Source organism: Triticum dicoccoides, chromosome 7A (genome assembly GCF_002162155.2).
Source record: "Triticum dicoccoides isolate Atlit2015 ecotype Zavitan chromosome 7A, WEW_v2.0, whole genome shotgun sequence".
In the NCBI taxonomy this organism is placed as follows: domain Eukaryota; kingdom Viridiplantae; phylum Streptophyta; class Magnoliopsida; order Poales; family Poaceae; genus Triticum; species Triticum dicoccoides.
Window position 1 is genome coordinate 219,459,997 of NC_041392.1, and position 6,857 is coordinate 219,466,853.

Below are 6,857 nucleotides of genomic sequence, written 5' to 3' on the forward strand. Positions count from 1 at the left end.
AGCTCATCATCTAACATATAAAAGCCGCTAGCCAACCCGCCATTCTAGCGTGGTTGCGTTCGATTGGCGTTCCTGGCCGCTGGATATTTTTACTGTGGTCCTTTTTATCTCGCTGTTAATAGATCATCCGTTCATCACTTTTACACACATGGGCTCGTTATGGCACTGGCTGACGAGTGGGGCATTAGACATGTGGGGTCGTGGCAGCAGCTTTGGGTTCGTCTCGTTCTTGGTATGTGGGCGCCCAAGGATTTCGTGGGCAGGTGAAAACCCTAGCACCATCCACGGCGCGGTGAAAAATATCCCCTTTCTTCTCCGCCGTCAATTTTCCTCGTCTCTCCCTCCACCATGCGCCTCAACTCCGCCGCCACCTCTCCTCGGATGTCCGCCCACGGTCTGCCCAGAGGGACAGAGGGGGCCACCAAGCGACGGCAGAGCGGGTTCATAGAGACGGAGAGGGTGAGTCCATGGCCAGACGAGGGAGGAAGACAGATGGCGGGGTGGATCGGGTGCCCTAGGCCTATGCTGTCGGCCTCCTCATGCTGCTCACCATCTCCGTCGCCGTCCTCATCGCCATCTGCCACTCCTCCTCCCCCCTGCCCAGGCCGCGGGAAGAAGCCGAGAAGGGAGGCCGACCGGCGGCAGCCACGCTCGACAACATCCTCGCCTTCGCATCAAGGGAGAGGAAGTCGCCTCTGCGTCCCTCATCTGTGAGTTTCTTTTCGGGCCACCGACTCCACGGAGCTTGTCAAGGTGCCCTCTCATCCCTATTCTCCATGCGACTGTCTCTCTATTCCATCTGGTCCTCTGATTCAGCTTTATCACGCACGCAGATGGTTGTTACGCAGATGGTTGTTGTTGTGCTCTTTGTTCGTGTTCGTGCTTGTGTAGCTCCCACTCTGCTGCAGGAGGATTGGGTTGGATTGGTTTCCACTTGCCCTGTTCTCTGTTTGAGAACCTGAGATGCAGCCCTCCAAATCTTGGGCCCCAGGAAAGGGAGATTTGTTTTGCTTCTACTCTACATTCACTGTTGTTATCTTCACTTTGCCACTCATGGACGCTTCTTTGTTTCTTTTTTATGCATGTGTGGTCTGGGTGACAGGAGAACAAGTTCCTCAAGTTAATGTGGAATCCATTCTCAACTTGTTACCACAGGGGTAAGCCCCCGAGTCATACATACATCTCAACTTGTGAACATTTTTTTAGCCAATCTTGTTTGCTGCATACACAATTACAGTTCAGGATAGAAAACAGATTGTATATTGTGATATACAGTTCTTGGTCGCAGGTCTGTAGTTGTGTCATGTGCGTTCATTGCAGGTGCTCCTCTCCTCTCCAGCTCTCTCCCCCCTCTCTCTTTCTCTGTTCACATGTACTATCTCCTGATTTTAGATCTTTCTCATCTTTTTTGACCATCCCCTGCCATGTGTGAGAACAAGGAGTAATACTGCTCATGTTTTTACATCCTAATTGATTATATTTTGTACAACAGCTTGTTCTTTTAATGGTAGTTTGTTACCTGCTTAGTTATTCTGTTATTGACATGGTCATTCCATTTTTATGACAATAAATGAGCTATTTAAGTCCAGTCTCATGGTTTTTTATTGCTGCTGTTTCTCGTTGGATATTCAGGAATCAAATTGACAACACATATTCTATAGGTGTTCCTAATAGCAACAGTGGTAATCAACAACGAGAAAAAAAAAGTGTGGGGCTGGATTTGTACTAGGTATGTTCCTCATCTCTCTCAGTCCTTGTTCCAATCCCCACCCTGATGTAATCGCTTCTTCACAACTACTAGATGTCTCTTAGGGGATGAATGCCATGGATTATTTAGATTCTTGTTAAGCTGGCCACTAATTGAACTGTTTGCCCCTTTGTTAAAGCTAATCATAATAATATCTGGTGATCGACCAGCTGGTGCGTACGGTGGCAACCACATTCATGATGATGAACTTAATCAAATTTGTAGTTAAGTTAGTGCTAAATCGCACATGTGTATATTCAGGTTCAGTACGTTGTTACATTTGTCAAGTGTAAGCTCACGAGCATTCAAGCAGTTTTATTAGGATATGTAGATTTAAAGAGAAATAGGTACAGTCACTGTGATGAATATGAGTAGCATGCACTATATATGTATGCAGAATAGACCATAGTCATGATTTTGTATTGCTCGGATCTCAGATAAAGATTTGTATGCACCGATCACTGATTCACTCTTGAGGGGTTACATGAAAATGACTTATAGTAGCCGCCAGTGGTACCACTAATAGTGCAATAGTATGTTTTCAGCAAGGAAGCAGGTTAACCACTCAGTATTAGATTAAGATGCTACATGTAGAAGTACCATCTAAAAAGGACATTTACTTTGTCAAAAATCTTGGTAGAAAAATAGTGTAACCTTTTGGCAGTGGATAGCGTATAATACCATGACGATCTGTCAAAACCTGAACTACATATAGTAGTTAGGAATGGATTTTTTTGATGAAAATACCACTGCATAATGATTCTGCTAGCAAAGCTTCGTCCTCCGATGAATATGAGATGCATTCTTTGGCCCATCTAATTTCCTTGTGAAGAACGTGATCTTGCGACTTGCTTGTTCATTCTCCCTTAATGCTAAATCTATTCCTTTCCAAAAGGAATACTACTCTTCTTGTGCTTCCTTTATGCTCTCTTATCAGATAGTATATCATTTTTATTTTCCTTATATGTCATATTATAGCTTGTGCAGTCTTTGCCAATCTATAAGCGTTATTTCGCTGGTTAAAATATTTTAAAGGATGAGCAGTACAGTGGAGGGGATTGTGTGGCAGTCCAAGGAAGTCTCTAGGAGAATGCAGTTTTCCGGGTCCAGCTTTTTAACCCTGGACTTTCCGTGGAAGGATACGTACATCTGCCTTATTCGGTGAGATCATAATTACGTGTCATTTCATTCCAATCACACAACATAAATGCTTCTTGTTACTTATTACTAACATCAACACGACGTCCCTAGGCTTAAAGGAAAAGCATGCCCATAATAACACTGCATGCGTCCACTTACCTTTATGCCCTGTTCCTTTAATAAGCCCCATTATTTTCATCTTAAATCTGATAAGTTTAGTGTTTCACTCCAGATAACCAAAACTGGATGCTCTACCAAGCACCTGTCCAGCCCTGTGTGAGCTACACTTCAATTTGTATTCTCAGGTGAGTTACTTACTATCATCGCCACTCAAAATCCTCCTTGTAATTAATTTCTTTAAGCATCAAATTGTGGTTGATGGTCTGCCTAGATGGTGAAAGAACATATAACTTGTATTTGCCAGACTAGAGAATGATATGTACATTATGGATTGTAAATATAGTACTTTCTTCACTTTACATTGTTGGACTCTGAATTAGGCACTTGGTCCTGTTAGGTACTTATAGAAATATTCCCTACAATTCTGCTATTTCAACCAGACATTAACTTTATTCGGTCAGGTTCTCATCTTACAAAAAAAGTGCATTTACAAATTGCTGAAAAGGAAAAAAAATACAGTAGATCTTCGTTCTATGGTTGGTACCTCTTTAGTTTCAAACTTATGCAATCATTGTCCAAAAAGAAAGATGGTAACAGATAGTAGTAAATTGCTTGTTACTTTTCTTTCCCGATCTTTCGATAGAAAAATTAGCAACAGGCTTAATTCCTTAGTTCTCTTGGGTCTTTAGCACCCTTTGAGTAATTTGATGCAAGTGAGTAATTGCTATGAGTTGGCTTAGTTCTGGCCTCCTCCACTATCCTAGAAAAAATTCGCTCAATTCTACTCTTTCAACCAAACATTAACTTTCTTCTATCAGGTTCTCATCTTACCAAAAAAGTGTATCTACATATAGGTGAAAAGGAAAAAAATACAGTAGATCCTGGTTCTATGGTTGGTACCTTTTTAGTTTCAGACTTACTTATGCAATCATTGTCTAAAAAGAAAGATGGTAACAGATAGTAGCAAATTGCTTGTTTCTTTTCTTTCCTGATCTTTCGATAGAAAAATTAGCAATGGGCTAAATTCTTAGTTCTCTTGGGTCTTTAGTACCCTTTGAGTAATTTGATTTCGAGTGAGTAATTGATGTGATTTGGCTTAGTTCTAGCCTTCTGAGATAATTTCCGTGAAATAAAAAATTACCTCTAGGCATGCAGGTAACTGAGCAATGATGCTGATATTTAGTAGGATTGGCATTACAACACCAGAATTACACACTTTTTCGTTGTATCACATTACAACACCAGAGTAATGTGGAACTGGTTCCATAAAAACTGATAATTATGCAGTTTTTTGTTGTATCGCATTACAACACCAGAATTCAGTAGCATGGTAACATTCATAAGGCAATATGAATAGGAGTGTATGCTTAGTTTCTGTATTTACTGATTCATGTGCCTGCCATCAATTAAAGAAAACATAATACTTGGCAGCAAACCAAAAGAAATGATGCTGACATTCCGGTCAGATGAAGTGATTTGTTCAAGCCACAACAATAAAGAGAAGGTATGATGAAGTGATCTATTTTTTCATGTACTGGACATTGGTTATTACTGTGTCTATTGACGATGCAATAAAAGTGTTCTCTCTCTATCCTCTCAATGGTATTCCCCTTCTATTTGGCTTTACTGGAGTAGCCTTTAATAAGCAAATATTTTTTGGTTCTAATCGGCTACTTGGGCCAATGGCGCAATGGGTTATGGGTGCCTCCTCCAACACTAACCATGTGTGTTATTTCCCTTAAATATATCGTTAAGGTTAAGGCTATTGAGCGTGTGTTTACTTCTGATTTTCTGGATTATGGGCCCACTATGAAGTATGGTCGGTAGTAATGATTTATCGCCTTTGGATCTATGTTTAATCATAAAACCACTAATTTAAATCTATATGCAGTGTTTACCTCATCTATATCATATTTATTTTCTATGGCAAATCATCTTTGTAAATTATCCTTGTCCTAATTACAACAGTTTATAGAAACATGGTTAGAACTATATGAAACAACAACTTTTGTCTCACATACCAAACCAAGGTTGCTTATCAGTAGCACCCCATATTTAGCATATGCTTTAGGCCCAAGTTATGTTTCTTGTGCCATTTTCCTATTGCCTTTTTAATACATTATTTAAATCTGCACCAGACACCGAACAATCTTAAATAGATCCATCAATTCATGTTGTCGAGAAAGCTCAGTAGCTTACTATATGCAGTGCTCTCTTTTAGGTTAAGTATTTGCATGAATATAATCCATGAATTTTATCGGTTGACATGACCTTTTATTTATAATGAAGATTGGGGTTGTCATTATACTCTTATTGGCCTTCACCTTTGTGACATGATTTAACTTAAGGCCATTTTCTGATGTTCCTATTCTTCTGAATATTAGTCATCTATCTTTGGCACCAGATGGAATATGTGGTGAGCTATCTCAAAAAAGTCCGAAGCCATTCATCTTTGGGACCAAGCTGTATGCACGTAACTGGGCTCTCCATGGGCAGCAGATGGAATATGTGGCGAGCTATCTCAAAAAAGTCCGAAGCCATTCATCTTTGGGACCAAGCTGTATGCACGTAGCTGGGCTCTCCATGGGCAGCATGGCGCTGGTGAACACCAACAAAGGTGAGGCTTCTCTAGAACTCTTAAGAAAATTATGAAATGACATGGTTTGGTAGCATGCTAGGTTGGATTGTCCAGTGTGCCGTGCGGTTATTCGGTTGCATTGTACGAACAAGTATTAATATGGTTTAGTTCTTGATCACCTGTAAATATTCAGGAAGTAAACTTTTGGTTCTCTTTAAAATACTCTGCATATATTAGGTGACGTATTAAGATGGTTGCCAAATTTCTTTGAGCTTACAGAAATAGTTTCGCTTTTGTTCTTCTCTAATTTTAGTTTTGAGTATTCTGAATAGTTATCATATGAATGAGATGTACTTTTGGTAATAAGTTTTCTATTAATTGTTTGGGTTTATACACAATATTAGATAAAATTGGTGAATGTCAGATCTGTTCAGGAATGCTGATTATCCAATCATACCATGCAGCCTTTGACGCTCTCCTAAATTATGAGAACTGTTCCTTCAGATGCATGCCAAAACATCTTCGTCTCACTATTCACTCCCTGGAGACATCGTCATTAATCTGTATTGTCACCTATAGCTTGTATGGCAAACTTCATGTTCATAATGTTTTTGTGCCATGTGTGATGCGCTCAGCAGTTGGTTATATTCCCTTGTGGATTATTGTTTCCTATAAAGAGTGGATCATCCATCTAAACTACTATACAAGTATCAATGCAGATGACCTTAATTATCTTTCTTTCTCTTTCAATCAATTTTAGATACCACATTATAGTTGTTACAAATACCCACATGATTTTTTGGTTTTAATTGCCTTTGCATGAGAACAAAATAAGGCATGGCAGGTTAAATCATTTATACATTGTCCATGTTAGTTCAAAGAGAAATTCCCGATGCGCAAAGAGTGTATGATATTAGGGAGTGATGCATTAACAATCAGTATTGAATATCTCAGCGTTGAATCATTTCCTATATGCTTCCAGCAAGTCCATTCTTCTTTTCTAATTGGGTTGTCCTAGGCCATCAGACTAAAACTAGAGATGAAGGATGACTGATTAGGCAATGATATTTGTTGTTTGATTTTACTGCTTGGTGTTTGTTTCATATATGAATAATTCTGGTTATGATTTCTACACTACATAGTACTGCTTTCTTATTATGGGATTAGAGATAACTGGGAGGCATCTCTTTTCATTACAAATAGACATGCACTTGCTTTTGGATCCTTAGTGCTTCCCTTTCTACGCTATTAAGAATATGACCCTAAGTGGCT

General features: G+C 39.6%; 1 long non-coding RNA gene across 10 annotated transcripts; it reads left to right on the plus strand.

Annotated features, from left to right (window-relative positions):
- Nucleotides 1-272: 272 nt before the first annotated feature.
- Nucleotides 273-6,335, plus strand: LOC119328862. Of its 10 annotated transcripts, none has more exons than XR_005159203.1 (8): nt 273-753; nt 834-1,157; nt 1,633-1,729; nt 2,726-2,908; nt 3,120-3,192; nt 4,439-4,511; nt 5,392-5,624; nt 6,050-6,335. It is a non-coding gene; the product is annotated as an uncharacterized LOC119328862 (long non-coding RNA). The 10 variants fall into 10 exon arrangements; XR_005159200.1 differs by having other exon boundaries at nt 276-710; nt 5,412-5,624; XR_005159199.1 differs by having other exon boundaries at nt 277-753; nt 2,735-2,908; nt 5,412-5,624.
- Nucleotides 6,336-6,857: the final 522 nt, after the last annotated feature.